Source organism: Carica papaya, chromosome 5 (assembly GCF_054855325.1).
Source record: "Carica papaya isolate Zhongbai chromosome 5, ASM5485532v1, whole genome shotgun sequence".
In the NCBI taxonomy this organism is placed as follows: Eukaryota; Viridiplantae; Streptophyta; class Magnoliopsida; order Brassicales; family Caricaceae; genus Carica; species Carica papaya.
The window spans coordinates 3265921-3292054 of record NC_142313.1 but is presented as its reverse complement, the minus strand read 5'-3'; the positions used below and the strand labels follow the sequence as shown (position 1 = coordinate 3292054).

Here is a 26134-nt window from a genome sequence, read left to right as displayed (position 1 = left end):
CAAATGACCATAGCCATAGCCCAATCTTTCACATTAGAAGAAGACCGAAAATTAGTTTGTTATTTATTAAGCTTATAAGATATAAGAGAATCACCCAGAAAGACACAAAAATCAGTGACAGACTTGCGAGAATCAGTGCAAGATACCCAATCTAAATCACTGAAAACATTAAGATGTAAAGAAGTTTGTATAGGATAAAAAAAATGCTCTGATCATGTATGCCTTTAAGATGCCTTAAAACTCGATGTGCAACCTGTAAATGCACCTTAATAGGAGATTAAAAAACTACGAAAATTTTTGAACTGCATAAGTAATGTCAGGTCTGGTGCAGGTAAGGTACAAAATAAAGATGGGTGAGATGCTCAAATACAATCATCTAAGGGATTAACTTGTAGATGAAAGGTACATCAATAACCACTTATCAAACAATGGTGTCTAAAATCTTCATGAAGGATAAGATAGAGGATATGTATAATTATTAAATTTATATGATAATAATTTTAAAAAAATTATGTATAACAATTTTTGAAAAATATGTAAAATTTGTTTAAACTGAAGTATTTAATTTGAGTCACTACATGTCTTGTTTATTATCTAGATAATTTTATATTATTATAAATGAGTTTAAGTAGGTAAAAAATAAAATATTTCTATCAAATTAAATTTTAAAAAATAAATAATAATTCTTAAAATTTTAAATATACTTGCAGATGAAAAAATTGTGACATCCCAGTACCCGATGGGACAACGGTGTCCAATAGCATAACATATACAAGTCCATAAAATATTTATACAGCTGAAGAAACAGTTATCCCTTACAAAATATGATGTTCAAATATATTTGAGACCAATACGTCGACGAATAAAATATATACAACATTGCTCTAACCACTTCTATCATTACAAAATAATTGTTCTATCATAGTACAATTTTAAATATACACTCAACAACAACTATTGGTGTGCAAACAGATCCAAACAAGCTTTGAAGGGCACCTCGGGGGCTATTTCTTCACTTTTCACATCGTATGGGGGAATATGGATTGTGGTGAGTTCCATAAAACTCTACGAGGGAAACAATATTTAAATTACACAACTAACATTTCAAATATTATTTTATTTTAGAAGAAAATACCATTACATTTATAGTAAAAGATACTGTTAGAGAGTGTTATAGATTTTATTACATCATTTTTCATTTAAAATACTATTGAAAACTTAGTGCTTTTAATTTTGAAATACCAACCTCAAAACATAAGCAATTAGATGAAACAATGAGAAGCATAATTGATACAACTATCTAAACATGGCATAATAAAATAAAACAGTGAAAAACATATTCAACACAAGGAAACTCATCTAGCATGGGGTCATAACAATCCAATCTAAATTTCTCGGTTTAGTTTCAATTATTTACAGTTTTTTGTGTGAAACCGTTTTAACTTATATCAGCATATGACAGAAGGGATCCCCTACTATTACTATGACTGGAAAACAGTTCAGTTCGGTATGCGAGAAAGTAGTTGGAAACTATGATCATGCCTGTACTTCACCACTGTGGCTCTTAGAATCAATCGTTAACCACTCTCGTCATGTAACACCCCTAGATATTTCATAACACACACATTATATTCAAACTCTCCACTCATGAATTCATCTAAAACAAACCGCTGTCTGTGCATTACATTTATCAAGTCTATCTAACGAAATCTTCACAACTCGTTTTACAATTCAACCATATCAAGGTAGCAAATGAAAAAGAAACAGAAAAAGGTTATATTTACTATCGAAACATAAAATGAATGAACATCCAGTGTAATCCAATATACATCCAGCTTCCTGTTAATGCGTTTCTCCTATGTATGGTCCCATTGGCTAGGGTTTTGGTTTTGTCTCGTGTCCTACTACATTTGCAAATGATATACAGTTAGCATACTCCAGCCTAATAAAATAAATTCAAAACTCAAATGAGGGTACGGAAATACATTTGAACCTCTAGCCTAGTGCTAAGTCTACACCTACATCCCAATGTCCCTCTCGCCCCTTTTTCTCTTTGTAACCTAATCTTACAACTCATGGATTTACTCTACAACTAGTTCGAGCCCTTGTCAATATTACTACCACCTACCAACTCGCTCATCCATACACTTATTAAACAACTATTGCACTTACCGACTCCATAATTTAACCCCTTCATTCTTCCACACTAAGAGGACCCTTAACATCTCCTTTCACCTAAAACTCTCATACCACAAGGAACATCCCCATAATAGCCTAACTAAATTAGAATATAATATCTCCCTTCCACACATAACATCCTTTGCTTGGCCACACATACACCTACACTAGTCCTATATGTTTTCAACCCCAATGCCACCCACACCCACATACCTCCAACAACTGCACCACCACCAATTATCAACCGCTTCTCCTACCTCCATACTTTGGCCCTAGTTTAGCCACCACACACACACACATCGACTCAAATTTATCCACACACGCGCACCGGCTTAAATTTAGCCTCACATACACACGGTGACTCTAACTCATCCACACACACTCACTGGCCTTAATTTTTACCACATATGCATATTCCAGCCTCAACCAGCCACACACACCAACCTTCACTCAGCGACACACACACACTTAACGGCCTTAATTTTTGCCCCACACACACACACTCACCGACCTTAATTTTTGCCACATACACACATCCGGCCTCAACCAGCCACACACACCACACTTGCCCATTCAGTCACATAACCAGAATGTCATAAAACACAATTCATACACCAGCACATTGGCCCCCAGTCGGCCACACACAAAAATCCGCAATATACACATATACAAACACATACACATTTCCTGAACTCACAGGATATAGTCCACACTCACACACCTCGGCTCCCAGTTAGCCACAAACGCATATTTTCACTAGCACCAGTATTGATGCATCAAACTTTCTCCCTCCGCTGTCGCCAATATCGGCGCACCAACACTCTGAATCACCGACACCAATTTCGGCACCTCAAGACTTCGAAACAACAACGCACATCATCATTCCCGGTTTCATGTAGACTCACTCTCCTACTTAGCGCCTCTACTTCACACACATTTTACCTCAGCTCCTCCTTCACCGAAAGAACCTAATCACACTATTTACCACACTTTTTCTCTGCGGTTGACCTCCTCCTTTCACTTTCACAACTAAACAATCTCTATCCCCTAACCCATGTTTTCACATTCCTGCCATCCACCTCACCTTTCGTCCCTCTACCCTTATACATGTTATATTCACCATTCTCTGCCTCTTTACTCCTTCAGAATCAGCAATCAACCATTAAATCAACCAGATGTAAATTCACACCATATCGCCATACAAAGTCTAAAATTCAGAATTTATTTACCTCCAGTCTCCATCTTCTCCTAGCTCGGTAAGAGCTTCTTCAGTCACACGTTTCTTCCACTTCCGCTCTCAATCTCTCCTTTAATTTCTTCACTCTCTCTCCTTCTCTGTCGACCGACCCCTCTCTTTTTGCTCCCCTTTTTTGTTTTTTTTTCTCTGTCCATCCCTATTTATATATCTCCCTTCCCATCCAATCTTAGCCCTTCATCCTCCTACCATTCCAATCCTCACCATCCACTTAAGACCTTACAACACACCCCTTTTTGCTGTGTTATCGGAGAGAATAGTGGGGTTGGCCTATGGGATTGGGTCTTTTGGATTGGGCTAGCTGTGTGTTACAAATTTTCTCCCTTAAAAGAAATTTAGTTCTTTAAATTTATAGCGAGCACGGGGTTCAAAACATACTTATTTGTCTCATGTTCCTCCTCAACTGATGGTCTCATTGTAATATTATTACTGAAAAGATTTATTTAGTTTGTAATAATTTTTTTCCTAACTTCCTTGACTAGGGTATAATTGCTAAGGTTCGGTTTCTCAATTCTAAATATTTTAACACTTATAGCTATTGGTGACTCATTGTAATTTCTTTAGAAGATTTGATCAAGCAAAAGGAATACTGTCTTGGGCTATAGTGATCTTCAAGATTCATTAATGTCTAATGTCTTACAATAATAGTGTAAGCAATTGTTATTACTATACCACATTTTTTGAAAACATCATTTCCTATTCTCACTACAAGGATCAATTTTTAATTACCTAAGCAATCTCATCACTGTGGTACATTTCCAGTCTCCCAAATTTTCCAATTTATGAAGTTCAATAGTTGATTATTTGGAGTATCCAATCTCCCAAGTTTCCCAATTTATGAAATTCAATATTTGATTATTTGGAGTATATTATCTTAAATATTTAATAAAATTTCTAGGTATCACCAACATACCCATCGTTCCTAAGGCTTAGAGTTTTACTCTACTATGGCTGTTCGTATTCGTATAGAAAAGCTCACTAACACCATGATTTAGTTTTACTCTTCTGTTTCACATTCACATCATCCCCAGTAGGTGTATACGAAACTAAGTGAATGTGATGGTTTTCAAACTCCTGGATGCTATTTGTGGGTGCCTTACCATACTAGAGTTCACAAGATACTTTTTCCCTTTTCCTTTTAACTATTGGCATCTTTATGAATTTTCCTTTAGCTGAACCGTATTATTCTTCTAAATCCATCAAGGCTAAATGATTTTTAATATACTTTAATACTTTATCAACCTACTCCTAAAGTCCCTTTGAATGTACATGGTAAGTCATGGAATCCGTGGTTATTATCGGTAATAATTAAGAACTACTTAGGCAACGGGTTCATTTATAAGTGATTAAGTTTGGTTTTATTTCTTATATGATTAGGTATTACGCTTTTAAGTTTTCAAATTTTCAAGTGATCACTCATAAATATGGCCTTAAGATATGATTTACGTATTTATCATATCGTATATTTCTCCTTGTTGGTTCGGAGAGAAATCTTCCATGTGTGGTGGGTTATGGGTCTTCCACACTTCCACTGTACTACTATGATAATATCTACTTGGAGGTCTATCCTAATATATTAGTATATTGTACTAATTTGTGTTCTCCTCAGGTATAGGAGAAATATGTGCTAGATTTATCATCATTTTATTAATGAATTGTTCATCAGAACATGTCCATAATGTCATGGCTATCTTCCACGTTTGTAGCAAATCTAGAAAGACTCCTAGTTAGGCTTACATTGTTTCACTTACTAAAAGCACTTTGCATCCACCAAATATATGATTTATTCAAGCTCCCAATTGCATTCTCCTTAAAACACATGATTACTCAATGACTTGCAATTTTAGATCGTGATTGTATCCCTATCAGGAACCTTGTTGGTAGCTGTAGGACAAGTAGTGTACCCAATCTTCTTAGGGAATATTCATGAGGAATTTCCAAAAGCCATTTAAGTCTTGATATATATCATGTCCCCAACATACTTGGATATTATGAAAGGTTTGAAAGGCATAATTGATCAATCAAATATTTCTTTAGTTTCTTTTTTTTTTTTTTCTAACTTAGGAAAGATATATTGCTAGAGATTCATCTATATTATTTGTGCATTTAAAAATTCTCCTTACAGTCTCCATTCAAATTTTGTCTTGTCTCATTTTTTTGCTTCCTACTATGAGGTGGAACTTATCGTTCCTATCTGCACTTCCTATTCCTTAACACACACATGTCGGCCCTAACTCAGCCACACACACACAGTCACTTTGGCCTTAACACAGCCACACACACACATTCACCGGCCTTAATTTCGACCACACACGCACATCCTGGCCTTAATCAGCCACGCACACCGGCCTTCACTCAAGCACACACACACACACACTCATCGGTATTAATTTTTGCCCCACACACACACTCCAACCTTAACCCAGCCACACACACAAATCTGACCCTCAACAAGCCACACACATCGACCTTCATTATGCCACACGCACTACACCTGCCCATTCAATCACACAACCATAACATCATAAAACACAATCCATACACACGTACGTCGACCCCAGTTGGCCACACACAAACATCAGCAATATACACATATACAAACACATACACATTTCCTGAACTCACAATGGATATATTCCATACTCACGCACTCCGGCTCCCAATCGACCACAAACGTATATTTCCACTAGCACCAACATCGGCGCATCAAACTTTCTCCCTCTGTTGTTGCTAATATCGGTGCACCAACACTCCAAATTATCGACAATAATATCGGTACCTCAAGACTTCGAAATGGCAATGCACATCATCGTTCCTGGTTTCACGTAGACTCACTCTCCCGCCTAGCGCTTCTACTTTACACACATTTTACCTCAGCTCCTCCTTCACTAAAAGAACCTAATCACACTATTTACCACACTCGTTCTTTGTGGTTGACCTCCTCCTTTCACTTTCGCAACTAAACAATCTATATCCCCTACCTTGTGTTTTCACATTTCTACCATCCGCCTCACATTTCCTCCCTCCGCCCTTATACATGTTCTATCCACCATTCTCTGCCTCTATACTCCTTCAGAATCGACAATCAACCATATAAAAATTCACACCATACCGCCATACAAAGTCTGAAATTCAGAATTTATGTACCTCCAGTCTCCATCTTCTTCTAGCTCGATAAGATCTTCTTCACTCACATGCTTCTTCCACTTCCACTCTCGATCTCTCCTTCAATTTCTTTACTCTCCCTCCCTCCGTGTGACCGACATCTCTCTCTTTTCAACCCTTTTCTGTTTTTCTTTTTCCTTTCTTTTTCTTTTCTCAGCTCATCCCTATTTATATATCTCTCCTCCCATCCAATCTCAGCCCTTCATTCTCCTACCATTTCAATCCTCATTGTCCACTTAGGACCTTACAACACCCCTTCTCTTTTTGTTGTGTTATCGGTGAGAAGAGTGGGGTTGGGTCCTTTGGATTGGGCCAAAGAAGACATTGGGCTAGCTAGGTGTTACCCGTCAAAGAGAGTCAATATCTTTCACAGAGAGTGGTTCACCAATAATCGATGGTGATAACGGTCAAACAGATTTTACTTTTTATTTGCTACTATTAACCATCACAGTTTCAATCACAATTCAACCTGATCCTTTAATACATCAATTTTTCAACTTTCTAAATTACCCTCATCCAGATCATCTTGACCTAATTACCAAACCCAAACCCAAACCGGACCCACTAAACGAACCTAGACCTGATTAGGTTTCACTACGGGCCCACTACGGGCCCATTTGTCTGAATTGGACTAGGTAGGTGTCCGCGGAATTGAACCAGACCCGATAGAGGTCCACTGTACCTAACCAGACCCAGTAGGGGTCCATTGAACTGAACACTGGACCCGGTGGAGGTCCATTTTACGAAATTGGACCCGGTATGGGGTCCACTACACTGGGTTAAGCTGTCGTGTTTCTTTTTGGGGCCGAGGTCCAATTTAGGTAACCCTCTCAGCCTTCGTAAAAATGGCAAGGCCTAGGGCCTAGCCCACACAGCTTACCTAGCACACGAGTATGCCAAACAACTACACAACACGACATGTCGTGCGAGCGGCGTGCCTACGGCAAGTTTTCTCGTGCGCGTTTGGACGAGCGGGGGACAGGCCCCCTTGTGCATCGCGAGCATACTTACACGCGTTCGGCAAGGCAGCATAGCAAAACATGTTGTACATGCCAGCCATTCCCCTTGTGTGCGCAAGCTTCTTGGTGTGCAGACATGCTTGAGAAGTTGCAAGCGCGCGCATGGTGACATGCGCACACATGCATACGCAGCATGCCCCCTCAATGCGTTGGCATGCCTGACAAGGCATGTGCTCCAGCGCAAGGCTACAACGCACATGCAGTAGTCGGGGACCATGTCCCTCGTGCATGGTCGCGGCACAACTGCAAACTGCGACCCAATTTGGCACTTTGGTGCCGTAAACCTGTCCCAATCAATTTTTCTTCCTTCCCTCTTGAACTTTTAATCCATTCCCTTCCATTTTCGAACATTCATTATTACAATAATCATTTAGACATAAAAAATACCTCAAACATTTGATGGAATTACATTCTCAAACACCAAACAAACACACGGAGCAACTCAACATGCATCGCATTCATTTAAAATTTTAAAGGTTTAAAATCATAGAAAACCGATAAGAGCACAAGAAAAATACTAACTCCCTTACCAAATACTTGTCAGGTCTTGGTTTCTTAAGAGAAATGGGAGAGTTCACAGGTTAAGGGGAGATGACAACTCCAATGGTCGTCTAAGTAGTGCACGAAGTGGTTCCGTGTGAGGAAGGAAAAGAAAACATGGTGAAAAGCTTCCCATGGTGGGGGAAGAAGAGGACCTTGGAGCTCTCGGGTTCATTCTCAAACTTTCTCTCAAGCTTTCTCTCAAGCTTTCTCTCATCTCGGACAAGTGAAAAAAAAGAAAATGGAAGAAGTGGAGTGCAAATCGGCTTTAAATAGCCATGAAGAATGCATGGGATCCTTTGGATAACATGCCTTTGGCCGTTGATCGACCCTAGTGGTTGACCGGCCATTGCCACATGGCGTGCATGCACGCCATGCGGCAGTCTTGGTTGCAGGTTGACCAGCCTTGGTTCGTGATGGGACGTGCAGAACTATTCCTCCGCGTGCAGTGCTGCACGCATCCGACATTGCAGGCCTGCGAGCTCGTGGGGCTTGTCTGTTGGTCCATTCCTCATTTTCATTTTTTTGTTCGTTTTGTTTTCATTTAAATTTTTCAAATATTCTTTTGGCTAGAATAATTATTTAAATTTCATTTAATAATATTTTAAATGTCAAATTAAAATTACAGAAAAACAAAATACAACATCCTATATTAAACAGGTTCGTATGTGTCACAAAAATACATAAAAATTATTAATATATTGGGCATAAAAGAATTATGATTTTCCAATTTTGTTTAATATTTTCTTGAGGTGGAATAGAAAAAGATTAGACTGGACTATTTTTGAAGCCCAATTTCATAGTTTACTGGGCCTTAAAAAACACAGTTGATATAATAATATTGTAGGATTCAGCCCATGAAAGTTTGGATCTGGCCCGAGAAAGGCCCTCGGGTCATATGTGATTATTTGTTTTAATTAATTATTATATAATTTTAACTACTCAATTCGGCCATACGAGATCCAAGACGAAGGTTGTATTTTTAGCCTTTTATTTCCAAAAATGAATCCATAATTTTTTTTGGAAGATAAGTATTTTTATAACTTTTAATATTAAAATAAAATATATTTTTTATTATATTAAATTATTTTTTAAGAAATAAAATTAAAATTGTAATACCTGAATCTAAAATTTGACCCGATATAAATTTTAAAATTAAAAAATATAAATAAATATATATTTTTTTAATTTCTAAATTTTTATTTAATTTAAAATTATGAAAAAAATAGGTTAAGAATGAAATTGAAAATAATTTTGGGAAAAATAGATGAAAATTTGGGTTCAGGGGGTATTTTTGAAAGAAAAATTAGAAACTGGAAGTCAAAACATAATTAAATAAAATTGTGTCACGTAGGACTGCCCAATCAACAGACTCGACGAATCGGAGTGTGCCGCTTTGAAAGGCACGTTGACTCGGTGCCTTACGAAAAGCCATGCAGGCAATCCATGTGCCCGCGATCGTACGGCCCAGAGGCGTTCCTGCGTGCGTGGACGGTCCGAATCTGTTTCCTCCTCAAGTGCGATCGGACGATCCCAATTAAATGCGATAAACGGTACAAATTTGTTCCCTCTTTAAATGCGATCGTACAATTGAGAAAAAATCGCAATAAACTGTCCAAATTCATTTCCTCTTTAAAAGCGACCGAACGGTCGAGATCAAATACGATGAACGGTCCAGATTTAAGAAAGACAAGTATAAATATCTTGCATCACACTGAACCCAAACCTTAGCCGTCAGCCTCTCACCGGAGAAGAAGAACCAGTCGCTGAATAAGGGAGTCGACCACCACCCACTGGTGTGCCGGAGCCACCTTCGACCGCCAAAAAAAATAAAAATTCTTCTATCCACTCAGAATTTGATTTCAAAAACCTCCATGCTCAAATCAGAGCAAAAGGAACGGAGGATGAGCCAAAAATCGCGGGTTAAACCCGACAGCACCGCCGCAGGCAAAACCAAAAATCGTCTCTGATGAGCCCCTTCCCGATTCTCGTTTCATGCGATTTTTTCGTCTTTGTGTTCATCATTCTATTTTTTAAATGTTGACCAAAGAAAAATGTATAGCTGTGAAGTTGAGCCGGCGGAGCCGCCGCACCAGAAAATTCTGTCGCCGATAAGTTTTTATTTTTCAACTTTTTTTTGGGCCAACCGAGGCCCCCTAACGTGTTTTCTCACAAAGGTGTGTATAAAACCAACTGAAATCAGGCAAAACTGACCGAAAATGGCCAGTCCAGGGCAAATCGCCGCCGCAGGCGACAGTGCCATCGCGGAGCACGGTGGTGTCGCCATGCCAAAATTCTGAAATTGATTGAAAAATATTTTTAACACAGATTTTAGATTTTTTGAGATATTTTTAAATATGTGAGGCGTGTTTTAATCTCCACATGAAAATTTAGGAAACTCGAGGATTGCCAGTACGCGCAACTGAAAGTTCAGTATTTCGGACATCGATTCAGATAATAATCTCTCACCTTATTTGCTGTTATGGAATTCAAGTTTAATTATCAATAATACGGTATTTTATGTAATTTAAAAAATTTCGAGAATTAATTACAGGTTACTAATGAAGATAAAACTGGTTATTTATTATTGTTGTCATATTTAACCGATTGTTTGATTTTACAGCTTTAAATGCATGATAATATACTAAAATTGGTAAAATGATTCAGTTGTGTTTCCTTAATGCATGTATTATTTGTCTTGCGTTGATTTACGGTTAAATTATGAAATTAAAAATTAAAATTAAACAAAAAATTGATTGGTTAAGTGAATGAATGAATGGTAGCCTTATTAGATATCCTGAGAGATAGTGGACGAATCGGGTACATAGAGAACCCCACCGTGAACGTCTCCTTATACCGAACGAGGTATCGAGGATTGATATTTTTGGCGTTCATATCGGATGGGGTATGGGGACGGCTGGTTAGTTGATAAGGTTGAATGTTGGTTCACGTATAGTGGGACATCCCTATGGACCCCATGGATACCAGTAGGCAAATAAAAAAGAAAAGTTGTTATTTTTACTTACTTGAACATGAGATTATGATGTGTTGAGTTATTGTCTTTATAGGTCGCTTTTAGAAATCTCGCAATGGTAAGTATGCAATAAATAATTTTACTTTTAATAAATGAATTTACTTAAATTAAGAGCTCCATTAATTGTTTTTATGATTTTTACCAACTTTTATTTTCTGTATCGGTGAGTAGTGTGATATTCTTACTGAGTTAATGTAGCTCACCCCTTTATTAACTATTTCATATCAAGAGGACCAAGACCCAAATCCCGATCACAAAAAGGGTTGTGAATAGTTTACCACCTGAACTCCCTCAAAAGCTAGTGAAGGTCGTTCTAAGATGCTCAGTTATTTACTTTTTATTTATTTTTTTTTATTTTCGTTTGTTCTTTTAGAATTGACATTCCCGTAACCCTATTGGGTATTTTAAACTATTATGTAAGGAATGTAAACCCTAACTCTATTATTCTGCTTCCGCATTCAATTCATATTTTTATTTCTTTTTAAGTTCTGGGTCGTTATAGTTGGTATCAGAGTCGTATTCCTCAAAACCAGTTCTTACACAAAAACCTTAGGAAACACAAAAAAAATGAATTATCATTCAACCATTCCTTATGAAATAGAGGTATAGATAGATGAGGAGAGGAAGACCCCCAATAAACCGAGCAGCCCGGGAGGGTTTGTTTTGAGAGGATGTTGACCGACTATTTAAAATACTGGAGAGACTCATCGCTGCCAGCAGGCTCGGGAGGATAGAAGGGAGCTACCTAACCCTCCCCTGCTGCCACAGGTTGTAGTAACTGAGTTTTAGGTTGAAAAAAAAAATGGTAATGATAATAATATATATATATATATATATATATGGGAGAGGAAGAGGGAACAGTGCCGTTTGGGAGATGGAATAGACAGCTAGGATGAGTGTAGATTGTGAGAGGGAATAGACGGCTAGGATGGGTGTCAATGGTGAGAAGGAATGGACAGCTAGGATGAATAGTAGGTGGGGTATAAATAGGAGGAAGAGAAGCAAAAAAAAAAAAAAATAGGAGGAAAGAAAATAAAGAGCTGAAAAAGGAAAGAGGAGGCTGGTGATAGAAGATTCGAGAGAAAGAGAAGTCAGAAAGGGAAGGGATGAGAAGAGAGGAAAGAAGGAGTTGGTCAAGGACGGGAGAGAGAGCTGGAGAAGGAGGAGACGAGTAAGGCGACTGAGTGAGCTGCGACGGTGCAAAAAATGATGAAGATCGGAGGTATGGTGAATTTAAATTTCAAACATATGAATGGTGATTGTGTAATACGAATTTGATCTTGCAAACTTTGAAATGATGTCTGGCATTTGAGATTCTAAGATGTTTTCGAGACAGTGAAAGAAATTGAAGGAGGAAATAGGTGTTTGATGGAATAGGAAAGCGGAGAGAGGTGGTAAGTGATAGGAAGGTTCGGTTAGGACTGTGAGTGAAGAGGGGTAGTGGAAGCCATGGGAGGAGAGGTCAATAGGTACAAGAACAGTGTTGTCAAGACATATAAGGAATTAGAGGAGAAAGTAGGTGACGGAAGGAATAGGAGAGTGAAGGAAGGATTTCAGTTACAAGAAGGTTCGAGTAGGACGGTGAGTGAAGAGGAGTTTGGGAATCCGTGGGGAGGAGAGGTAAACTAGTATAGGAAGGGTGAGTCGGGACAAACGAAATATGTACAGGAGAATGGGAGGCAAAATGCTGTGAGAGAGAGAGGGAGGCAGGAAGGGACGTAGGGAACAACTTCTGATGGTCGTGTAGGGTGCGGAGTGGGTGATGGTGATAGAGAGAAAAGTGTTGTGAGGCGAGGAATGCAAAGGTGAGGGAAGAGAGGGACTGAGAGCGGGGAGTGGTTGAAAGAGCTGCTGGTGTGGTGAAGGGTGAAGTTGAGCGGAAGAGAAAGGGGATTGAGAAGTAGGATAGGAAACAGTGAGCGTATGTATGTGTGTGTGAATTTGTGTGTGCAATGTAAATATAATTATAAATTTGAAAACTGCATGGAGATGTTGATTGTTTATCAGTAATTGAAGTTGAAATGATTTGCATGTGGGTTAGGTATGCATGTACGTGTGGTGTATTGAGTATGAATGTGGTGATAATGTATTAGTGGTGGTTGGGGTTGGGATGCCAATATTGGTTGTCGTCACTCATAAAGGTAAGTCGGTTGCCGATATTGGTGATACTTGGGAGTTGCCAAACTGGTAACGAGCTGAGTTGCCAATGTTGGTGGTGAAAGGAAACACTAACGGTGTGTGTGTGGGTGGCCAGTTGGGGGTCGAATGGTGGAAAAGAAAAAGGGGTCACCGATATTGGTGACGGATGGGGGGTGTTATCAAGGGGTAACAGTGTGGGTGAGTGGTCGGGTCAGGGCCAAAGGGACGGTATTATGGAGTGACTACACCTAGTAGAGTTGACACTTTATCATCAAGGAGATATGATAATTATAGCAGAGTTAGATGAGTAGTAATGGGGAGTGTGGGTAGAAAAGAAGACATGACCAATGTAATGGGGGGGGAGGGGGGGGAGGACATAGAAGAATGGGCATTTAATTGGATTTTCATACTATATTTGTGATTTAAATTTACTGTGCTGAGTTGTATGAACTCATTTCCTATCAATTACAGATGAAATAGGACCGGGGACTAGATCAGAGCTGCGTGTTTCTGAACCTATCGTTTAGAGGAGACGGAGTAGAGATTATGACTAGTAAAATGAGATAATTACATATTTGGTAGCAATGTAACTCATGTCTAAAATAAGAATTTGTGAAATTCATAAACTACTATATTGATGGATATACAATTGAGAAATTTTAGAAATTGAGCTATTAGTTTTTAATATTTTCTTTATGTGTATGATCGAATTTGTTTATGGAATGAGATATGTGTGTCATGTATACTAATATGTTTGAGGTAACGCTGCTGGAAAGAAAAAAAATGAGACGTTACACAGTTTAAGCCACCCTTGCAGCGGGAGGATTCTTAGCCACCTTAGTACGACCCTGCTCCTCCACAGTACCATCCGACACCATTACAGTATGGTTCGATGCCCCAACTGCATCACCCAGAAACACCACAGTATAGCTCGGTGCCTCAGCTGCATCACTCGGCACCACCATAGTATAATTCGATGCCTCCATTATATCATCCAGTACCACCACAGGGTTATCTAGTCTATCCCTAACACAATCCAGTCCCTCTTCCACGGGATCCAGTTCCTTTCATAATGGACCCAGGCTACATTGAGAGGTATAAAAGACTAAACTCATATACTTTTGCAGGGGTATTTTCTTTGAAGAGACCGAGTACTACTTAGCTGAGACAGAGAAGGCCTTCATGACTCTTGAGGTGATTCTCGAATAGAGAATCATACTTGCCACCTATATGCTGGTGGGAGAGGCAGGCCACTGGTGGCAACTCAAGCAGGCCGCCTTGCCCCTTCCAGTCACTTGGAAATAATTTTTTATGGCCTTCAACGTAGAGTATCTCGTATAGCATCTCCGACATTTGAAGAAAATAGAGTTTGCACACCTGATACAGGTGATATGGTTGTGTCAGAATATGCCCGAAAGTTCCTAGAGTTGTGCTGGAATTCCACTGAGAGCATGATGGATGAAGGCAGAAAGGCAAGAAAGATCGAGTGGGGCCTCTGTCCTGAAATTAGATAGCAGCTTTATGTGTTTGAGTTAGTACTTATTCGACCATTCTGGCCAAGGCATAGTTAGTGGAGAGGAATCTTCATATTTTTTCTCTAGTAGTAGGGAACCTCAGGCCCTCGGTTTCACACCGCATACTAGCACCCACTACACCTATTCAACAGAATAAAAGACCTAGGATAGTGACTTAGGCTCCTCCTCAGATTCCGACAACATGAAGCAGTAGGACTTGCCAGCACTGTGGCAATAATCATAGGGACCGACCCTGTTATCACCTCAACAATACTTGTCGTATATGTGGGAGTGCCCGAGAAATCAGAACCAAGTCAGACCTCATATGCAGGGCAAGGCTTACAACCTCACTCAGCAAGATGCAGAAGCCAACCTAGACATGATACAAGATACATACACTATTTGTAATTATCTTGCACATATTTTGATTGATACTGGTGCCTCACATTCATTTCTTTCACATACTTTTACACCAAACTTGAATGTATTTCCTGAAAGATTTGATTCTGCGTTGTTTGTGTATACTCTTGGGAGTAGGACACTATTGGGTGAGGTTATATATAGATTCTATATCATAAATATAGCAGATAGAAAATTAAGTGTAGACCTAATAGAGATTGACACGGGGGGACTTTGATGTAATCTTATGAATGAACTAGTTAGCAGTGTATCACGTCACCGTAGATTATTTTCATAAGAAACTTATATTCAATCCTCCTAATGAAGAGTCATTTATAAATTAATAAAATTCTTTAAATATTATTCCCTCATGGCAATTTTTTCATTATTAAGTACTTTAACTCAGCTGTTTTCTCTAATTAGGTAAACTTAAGAAAGAATCTGTATTCAAGAGATTCTGGTATTCCGAAACTTCCCAGATGTGTTCCCAGATGAATTACCCAGACTGCCAGTAGACAGAGAAGTTAAATTCACCATAGATCTTCAGCCAGATACCCAGCCTATTTCAGATGTCCCTTACTGCATGAGTTGTGTGGAGATGAAGGAGTTGAGGAAACAGATCAATGAATTGCAGGATAGTGGATTCATCTGACATAATATGTCCCTTTGGGGTGCTGGAGCTAAATTTTGCAAGGAAGGGGGATGGGACATTAAGATTATGTATTGACTATCGACGACTGAACAATGTCGCAATCAAGAATAAGTACCCCCTCCCTAGGATCGATGACCTTTTTGATCAGTTGCAGGGTGCTCAGATCTTCTCCAAAATAGATATGCGTTCAGGTACTATAAGGTAAAGATTAAGGTAGAAGACATTCCCAAAATAGCTTTTTAAATCAGGTACATAAACTATGAGTTCCTAGCTATGCTATTTGGACTAACTAACGCACCAGCCATCTTCATGGATTTTATAAAAAGGATTTTTAAACAATTTCTGGATAAATTCGTCATTATATTTATCGACAATATCCTAATCTATTCAAAAAATAGAGAAGAATACGCTCACCATCTGACAAGTTTTGCAGGTTCTCAGAGAAAAGAAGTTGAATGCAAAATTGAGTAAGTCTGGGTTTTAGCTCGAGCAGACTACCTTCCTAGGGCACATCATATCAAGTGATGGAGTATCAGTGAACCTCAAAAAAGTTGAGGCAATACTCGACTATAAAAAATTGACATCGGTCAAGGAGATTCGTAGCTTTCTAAGGATGATAGGTTATTACCGCAGTTTTATGGAAGGATTTTCTAGCCTAACTGCTCCTTTGACTCGGCTCACAAAGAAGAACGTCAAGTTTGAGTGGAACGAGGACTGTGAAAGGAGTTTTTCAGAACTAAAGAAACGGTTGACTACTGTAGCTTTGTTGGTCTTGCCGAGCGAGACAGGTGGATGTACAGTTTATAATGATGCCTCCTACCTAGGGTTGGGTTGTGTTCTGATGTAGTGTGGGAAGGTCATAGCCTATGGGTCTAGGCAATTGAAGAGTCATGAGAAAAATTACCCCACTCATAACTTAGAACATGCCGCGATTATCCACGTCTTGAAGACTTGGTGGCATTACTTGTATGGGAAGACTTTTCATATCTATACAAACTATAAGAGTTTGAAACACATATTCATTTAAAAAGATCTCAACATGCGTCAGAGAAAATGGAAAGAATTCCTCAAGGACTACGATTACAATCCGCTGATTCCACCCTAGCAGCCCTAAAAAAAGATGCAGAACAGGGAGTAAATTCATAATTTGGAGTCTCTAATAATGGGTTGCTTAGATTTCAGGACAGAGTGTGTGTTCCATGTGACAGTGAGCTAAAAAAGAACATCATGACATAGACTCATAGCTCAAAGTTTGTCATGCATCCCAGAAGTACTAAGATGTATCAAAGTATGCGATCCCGATTTTGGTAGAACAAGATGAAAAGAGAGGTGGCCGACTATGTTTTCAAGTATTTAGTATGTCAGTAAGTCAATTAAGAGTATCAACGCCCAGACGGGCTACTTCAGTCATTACTAATTCTGGAGTAAAAGTGGGAACACATCACAATGGATTTTGTGATAGGATTGCCTAGGGCACACTCGGGACATAATATCAATTGGGTAATTATTGACAAGCTCCCCAAGTCTTTCCACTTCTTGGCTATCAAGATGATCGACCCCTTTGACAAACTAGCAAGAATATATATTTGGAAGATAATCATGTTACATGGAGTGCCAGTGACAATAGTATCCGACAAGGACCCCAGGTTCATTTCTCAGTTTTGGTCTAGTTTTCAGTAAGTTATGGGAATGAAACAGTCTCTTAGTACCGCATTCCACCCTCAGACCGATGGACAATCAAAAAAGACGATCCGCACACTTGAGGATATGCTTCGAGGTTGTGTTCTTGACTTCGGGGACCATTGGGATGATCATTTATCCTTAATAGAGTTTGCCTATAATAACAGCTACCAAGCAAGTATCAGTATGGTTCTGTACGAAACGTTATATGGCCGCCTATGTAAATCGCTGATCTGTTGGGAAGATGTGAGTGATAGAAAATTATTCGGTCTAAATCTTGTGGAGGAGGCTACAGCCAAGATAGTTAAGATCATGAAGAACATCCAGACGGCTCAGAATAGACAAAAGAGTTATGCGGATACTTGGAGGAGGAATTTGGAATTTGAGAAAGGTGATCGAGCATTCTTTAAGGTCACTCCTTTCAAGAGAATCAGTAGTTTTGGCAAGAGGGAGAAACTAATTCCCCGGTTTATTGGGTCATTTGAAATCTTATACAGAATTGGCACCGCCACCTATAGACTGGCACTATCTCCACAACTATCCAGGGTCCATAATGTGTTTCATGTGTCCATGCTATGTAAGTACAACTGGACGTCTCTCCCGACTTGGCTCACGAGCCTCTTTCACTCCAAGAGGATTTGTCTTATGAGGAGGTACCGGTGGGTATTGTGGACCAAAAGAGCAGAGTACTCCGCAATCAGAAAATTTCCTTCGTTAAGGTCCTATGGCAGAATCACACACAGAGAGATGTCACATGGGAGCTAGAATCAGACTTTAGAGCCCAATATTCCCAACTGTTTGATTGAGTGAGATAGAGACAAATTTAAGAGACCAAATTTCTTTTAAGATGAGGAGAATTGTAATACTTGGGCCCTAAATTTGGCCCGAAATTAATTTTAAAATTAAAAAAAAATTAAATTTTTATTTAATACAAAATTAGGAAAAAATAAATGGAGGATGAATTGAAAATAATTTTAGAAACAAATGGTGAAAATTTGGGTTCAAGAGTATCTTTGAAAGAAAAATCAGAAATTTGGGGTTAAAATACAATTTAAAAAAAATTGTGCTATGTAGGACTGCCAAGTCAGTAGCTCCGACGAACTGGAGTGCGTCGCATAGCAAGGCACGCTAACTCAGTGTCACGCGGGAAGTCACGCTGGCAATCTGCGCGCATGCGATCGGTTGACCTGAATGCGTTCCCACGCAAGTGGACAGTGCGAATTCGTTCCCTCCTCAGGTGCGATCAGACGATCGCGATTAAATGTGATGAATGGTCTATATTTGTTCCCTCCTTAAATGCGATTGTACAATCGAGATCAAATCGCAATGAACCGTCAAGATTTATTTCTTCTTTAAAAGTAATTGAACAGTCAAGATCAAACACGATGAACGACTCAGATTTAAGGGAGACAGGTATAAATATCTCGTAAAACATCGAACCCAAACCCTAGCCTCCAGCCCCCTACTGGAGAAGAAGAATCAATTGCTAAATAAGGGAGCTGACCACCGCCCGCTGCCGTGCCGAAGCCACCTCTGATTGCCAAAAAAAGTAAAAATTCTCCTATTCGCTCGAAATTTGATTTTAAACACCTCCATGGCTAAATCAGAGCAAAATGAACGGTGGATGAGCAAAAAATTACGGGTAAAACGCGGCGCTGCTGCTACGGGAAAAACCAAAAATTATCCCCGATGAGCCCCTTTATGATTCTTGTTTCGTACAATTTTTCTACCATTGTGTTCATCATTCTGTTTTCTATAGGTTAACTGAAGAAAAACACTCAGCCGTGAAGTTGAGCCGGCGGAGTCGCTGCACCAAAAAATATCACCGCCGATAAGTTTTTGTTTTTTGATTTTTTTCGGGCAACCGATGCCCTCTAACGTCTTTTCTCACAATAATGTGCATAAAACTAACCGAAATCGGCTAAACCTGGCTGAAAATGGCCAGTCCGGGATAAATTGCTATCGCGGGCGACATTGCTGTCGCTAGAGCACGGTGGTGCCGCCATGCGGGAATTCTGAAATTGGGCAAAAAAGATTTTTAACACCAATTTTGAATTTTTTGGGGTATTTTTAGGTACGTGAAGCATGTTTTAATCTCTGTATGAAAATTCAGAAAATCCGGGGACCACCAGTAGGCTCAGCTAAAAGTTCAATATTTCGAACACCGATTTGAGTAAGAATCCCTCACCTTATTCCATGTTATGGAATTAAAGTAAAATTATCAATAATATTGTATTTTTCTTAATTTAAAAAATTTCGAGAATTAATTATAGGTTACTAATAGAGTCATAACCAGTTATTTATTATTGTTGTCATATTTAACCGATTGTTTGATTTTACAGGTTTAAATGCATGATAATATACTGAAATTGGTAAAATAATTCAGTTGTATTTCCTTGATGCATGTATTGTTTGTCTTGCGTTGATTTATGGTTAAATTATGAAACTGAAAATTAAATATAAACAGAAAATTGATTGATTAAGTGAATAAATGAATGGTAGCCTTACTAGATATCCTAGGAAATGGTGGACGGATCGGGTACATAGGAAATCCTACTGTGAACATCGCCTCATACCAGGCGGGATATCGAAGATTAGTATTTTTGGCGCTCATACCGGACGGGATATGGGGATAGTCGGTTTGTTGACAAGGTTGGATGTTGTTTCACACGTAATGGGACATCCCTATGGACCGCCATAGATATCAGTAGGCAAATAAAAAGAAAAAATTGTTATTCTTACTTACTTGAACATGATATTATGATGTTGTTGAGTTGTTGTCTCTATAAGTCGTTTTTAAAAATCTCACAACGGTAAATATGCAATAAATGATTTTACTTATGATAAATGAATTTATTTAAATTAAGAGCTTTATTAGTTGTTTTTATAATTTTTATCAACCTTCATTTTCTGTGTCGATGAGTAGTGTGATATTTTTACTAGGTTAGTGTAGCTCACCCCTTCATTAACTATTTCAAATCAAGATGACCAAGACCTAGATCCCGATTACCAAGAGAGTTGTGAATAATTCACCACTCAGACTACTTTAAAAGTTAATGAAGGTCGTTATAAGATGCTCAGTTATTTACTTTTCATTTATTTCTTTGATTTTCGTTTATTTTTTTAGAAGGGACATTCCCGTAACTCTATTAGATATTTTAAACTATTATTTAAGGAATGTAAATCATAACTCTATTATTCTGCTTCCGCATTCAATTCATGTCTTTATTTTCTTTTAAATTATGGGTCGTTACAAAAATTAAAAGTAGATTCATAAATAACACATAAAAAACATTAAATAATGAATCAGTTTGAACCAATCATAAGAAGCATAAAAAAATATTTTTAATTTAGTTTAGTTTTATTTTTTAATTATTTTTATTAATTTCATAATTAGCAAATAAAAAAAACTCAATACGTACCCTCGACTTTAATCTATTCTCGGTCTGATTTAATTCGATTTAACAAATAGACATCTCAACTCAGAATATAAAAATGTGATTAATTGTCTGAATAAAAAATAATATATTTAACTTTGAAAACATTACAATTAAAATAAAATTAATATATCAAAATATTTAAATTTCGATACTCTGAATTTGTAAAGGCTCATAACCTTAAAGGAAATGAATTTATAATTTAAATGTGGAAGCGAATAATAGAGTTAGAATTTATATTCCTTACACAATAATTTAGTATGACGCCCCTGCTCACCCATGAAGAGATTACAGTAGTCAAACACTAAACATGCAGCGGAAATACAATTAACATAATATTTATAACTTTAAAATATTCATCATTTATCCCTTGACCACATTGTGACATTATTTACAATGCATGAAATTCGTATGATACCCATTCGGTTATAAAATATAATTTGTGTCACGGGTGCTCATACAACTTCTTCTTGATCTGGTTCAAGGGTGAGATCATCTTGATCCATAACTGGATCCTCTTGATCTGGAATGATGGTAATTAAATGGGGTGAGTTATTTAAAAGCGCTCAGTAAGTATAAGAAATAGGCTACACCCTAAGCATGCGACATACAATCAAACAATCAATCAAATATGTAAAATTTTTCTTTCTATTTTTAATCGAAACTATGAAATGCAAAGGTATTTCATTTGGGTATTATCCTTTTAAATTCTCTTAGACTCACTTTTTCCCAAGCCACTATTTATCCCTCATAATTACTACCAAACTTTTTCACAAGTTTCTGGTCAAATCGAGACATCCGTAACCCCTCAGCGGGTATCTCCGATTCCCGATTTGCCCCAATATAATCCCCAAATTGAAATTATTAAAGTTTTAGAGTTTTGATTTGATATTAGACAAATGTATCCGTTATCCAATTGGTACCGTTATTGGATCAGGATTTCTACTATCACAAGGGGATGCACTCATATAGCCAAAACACACATTAGTCACAGCATTCCTTCGTTAGGTGACCTAGAACATAACACTCACCCCAACCACGTCTGGAAGGGTTTCCATCCACCCAATGATAGGGTTCACCACTCTTCACTTCCCTTTTCTAACCAATTCCCTCTGAATTTCAACCATACTAATCTTAAATGAATTATCTTTAAATTTTTACTTCTTTCAATATTCATATTATTTTCTTTTCTTTCTATTCTAGTTAAGATTGGTATTTTATTTATTTATTTATTTATTTCAATTGAAGTTTCACTTACCACTCTTTACTTCCCTTTTCTAACCAATTCCCTCTAAATTTTACTTTAGAAAATTTTCTTTATTTAATTATTTGTGTTTATGTATATATATTTTTGTTAATATTTGTTTACTTTATATAATTTTTTGTTATTTATTAATATTATATATATATATTTGCTAATATTTATTATTATTATTGCTATTTTATTTTATTAATATTACTTATATTATTATTATTTAATTTATTATTATTCATTTTTTTTATTTTGGCTATATATACATATTTTCAATTCTTATTATGTATAATTAGTATTTTTATTTTTATTGTAAAATCTCATCCTAACTCTAATTTCGTTTGTCTACAACTTAATTACCTATTTTTCCATCTAGTATCTTGAATCTAATTTCTTTTTTCTTGGTCTCTAATTTATTTCATTATCTACTTAGTTCTTTAATTTGAACAACCAATTTTTCATATTTTTTTTCTTCAAACTTTTTCTTTCATGCAATTTGTACATATATACACCATATAAGTATCATACATGCTTTCAATTAATTGATTCAAGCAAATGAGAGTTTAAAAACATAATAAAAATATCAAAATATCTAAACAAATACTTTGAAGACCTTTCTCGGCAGTTTGAACTACCTGGATAGGTCCTGATATTGGTTTTAAACCCAGCTCACCAACCCTTCTTTGCAAGCTTGTAACTTTTTATCCAATTAACAAAATCCAATAAAAATTTATGTTATGTAGGCTTCGGGTTACCTATTAATTATATTTTTAATTTAGAAGTCCGTACGAAATGATTTGAGCTCAAAAAATATCCCCAAAGTTGAGAAAAAATTTGCAAGGAAATTTTTTTTCCCAAGTCAATGATAAACCCAGAAGTTGTATGCGATTTTTCATGAATGTATACCTTGATTTTTGTTTAATTTAAACTTTAAACATGTTCTACTACATGCATGCTATCTCTAGAGCATTTTTTTTAATTAAAATGATAAACAAAGTTCTAGAAAATCACTCACCAAAGTGTCAGTTTGATCACGCGTTGGGGTCATGGGTCGTCGAAAAACCCGATGAGTTTTTGCTATTTCCGACACTGATTGGATGCGAAAAGCCTTCCCTCGGCGGTCGACCCTTCGTCGGCGATCTCTGCCACTCTTCCGCTCTTTTCCTCCGCCGTGAATGGTGGACTTTGGCTTCCCATCTCTTTTTTTTTCTTTCTTCTTTTGTTCTCTCTTTTTTTTTCCTATTCCAGATTGGGCTGGGTTGAGTGGCTTGGATGGGTTTTTAAACTCACCATTCAGAAAATCTGGACCACACAAGCCCCACACACGTGGCTGCATACAATCCGTTAGATGGGTCTTCATTAATGGCAAAATTGTAATTTTGCCTTCCTATTCCCTCAACCATTATATCACAATTCACCATTAGATCTGAACTGTTCAATCGCGTGATAGTTGAATCACCTCAAAACACATGTAGACTGTCCGATCAGCATCTCACACGTGGAGCATTGGATCGTCATTATTTTCTCTGTATGTCTGCACACCGTTGGATCTAAATACCGTAATCTCACCATTTGATTTATCCAAAACACTCAGGACCGTCCGATCTTCTTACCATGGGTGTCAGGATCGATGACCACATGTGGCTCAATGCCACGTGGAACTCTTTGATTGGGCGGTTGTCATGTCACCAGCCCAGGTGGCCCATTTTAAAAAATTATAAAATAGCCCAGATTTTGAGTTTTCTTTATATTTTGGCCCCTAAATCAATTTTTAAATTTACAAAGACCACTAAATAATTTAATTTTGTTCATTTTAGTCCCTAATTTTACTTTTTTGCATTTTTATGGGTAAATTTTAATTTTATTTATTTTACACATTATTTAATTTATATATAAACTAGTTAATTAAATTTAAATCCATAAACTAACACTTAAAAGTTTACATGTGGTGTTACATTTATAATATCCAATAAGGTTACGAGAATGTTCCTTTTAAAAAACAAACGGTAATTAAAAAAATAAAAAATAAATAAGCATCCTAGAACAACCTTCACTAACACTTAAAGGAAGTCTGGGTGGTGAACTACTCACAACCCTCTTACTGATTGGGATCTGAATCTTATTCTTTTTGATCTGAAATGGTTAAAGAAATGATGAGTTATACTGCCCCAGTAAGAATATCACATTTATCACATATACGGAAAATTGAAGATTGATAAAAATAAAAATAAATAACTAATGGAACCCTTGATTCAAATAAATACATTTAACTTAAAAATGTTTGTTTGATACTTACTTTAATTAGTTTTTCAAAAAAAAAAACTTATGGAGACCCATATTCATACCATTTTTCATTTTCACACATAAAAGAACAAGAGATGATAATTTTTATTTCTTACTTGCTTACTGGTACCCCTGGGGGTCCAGAGGGATATCACCCTATTCATGAACTCAATATCTACTTGTAACAATTAACCAAACGTCTCCATACCTCGTCCGGTAATGGGCACCAAATATTTCATCGCCTCGATACCCCGTCCAGTATGAGAGTGAACCATATCTCCCAAACTTTTCTAGTAAGGGACTTTCCAGCCCCATTCGATTAAGGTAACGTTCATAGTAAGGTTTCCAATGTACTGACCTCGCCCGCCCTTTTTCTGGGTACCTAGTAAGTCTTTTACATAAATATTCTCATCAACAAAACAACCAAAAAACGCATACCTATATCTCATATTATATTTACACATCAATCAAACGACATTTATACAGACGATATAGCTTATCATAATAAGGGATCGAGTAACAGATAACTGAATAAACCAGCTAAATGGATAAGACCATAAAAACTATAAATTAAGAACATGTACATTATGATAACAAGTAAGTAGGACAGTATAGGAAAATAAACAAGAAATCAGGACAATTATGAATTAACTGATTCTGCCTCCGCTAATGACTTATAATTATTTTTAGAGTTTTCTAAATTTTCACAAAATACAAAATTATACATCGTTAAGCCTCAATTTACCATAATGAGGAATAGGACGATGGATCCTTATCCAGATCAGTACTTCGAGACGTCGCATTGTCTATCACACCACTTAACGGATACCTAAAAATACCCTAAAAATCTAAAATCGCATCCAAAACTCTTTCCGATCAATTTTGGGGTTTCGACACAACAACACCATTGTGCTTCGCGCCAGCTCCATCGCCCATGCCGGCGGTTCACCTCGGTCTGGTAGATTTTGGCTGATTTCGGCCAGTTTTAACCAGTTCTACACGTATCGATGTAGAAAAATACGTTATGGGATCTCTGTTGACTGAAAAATCACAAAAAAGCCAAACCTACTAGCGGGGGGTCTCTGGGTGCGGCGGCTTTACCGATCCTCCTTTGTGGTTGGGATTCCTTCTTCGGCTAACCTGCACATAAAAGGACGATAAGCACAATGATCGAAAAATTGCATGAAACAGAAATAAGGAAGGGGCTCATCAGAGGGATTTTTAGATTTTAGCCGCAACAACTCCGCCGAGCTTTGCCCGTAGTTTCGGCGCACCCGTCATCTCTCTTACTCTGATTTGGCCACAGGAATGCTCGAAATTGAATTTCAAGTAGGTAGGAGAAATTTTTACCTTTTTTGGCAATCGGCAGTGGCTCTAGTACGACGTCGGTCAACGATCGGCTTTCTTCTCTGGCACCTGGTTCTTCTTCTCTAGTGGGGGCTAGCGGCAAGGGTTTGGGTTCCCCTACGATGCAAGATATGTATACCCATCCTATATTGCTTTGAGCCGTTCATCACAATTAATCTCATCCGTCCGATCGCACCCAAAGAGGAAACGAATTTGAACCATTCATCACAATTAATCTCA

The 26134-nt window shown here is 37.5% G+C and overlaps 2 long non-coding RNA genes across 3 annotated transcripts; one reads left to right on the top strand and one right to left on the bottom strand.

The window, feature by feature from the left end:
- Positions 1-768: 768 nt before the first annotated feature.
- On the bottom strand, positions 769-6742 carry LOC148253675 (uncharacterized). Of its 2 annotated transcripts, none has more exons than XR_015819058.1 (2): positions 3408-6742; positions 769-1065 (listed from the first exon to the last, which is right to left on the bottom strand). It is a non-coding gene; the product is annotated as an uncharacterized LOC148253675 (long non-coding RNA). The 2 variants fall into 2 exon arrangements; XR_015819057.1 differs by having other exon boundaries at positions 2900-6589.
- A 14-nt stretch (positions 6743-6756) lies between these two features.
- On the top strand, positions 6757-8800 carry LOC148253674 (uncharacterized). Its single transcript, XR_015819059.1, has 2 exons — positions 6757-6995; positions 8162-8800. It is a non-coding gene; the product is annotated as an uncharacterized LOC148253674 (long non-coding RNA).
- The last annotated feature ends 17334 nt before the right edge of the window (positions 8801-26134 follow it).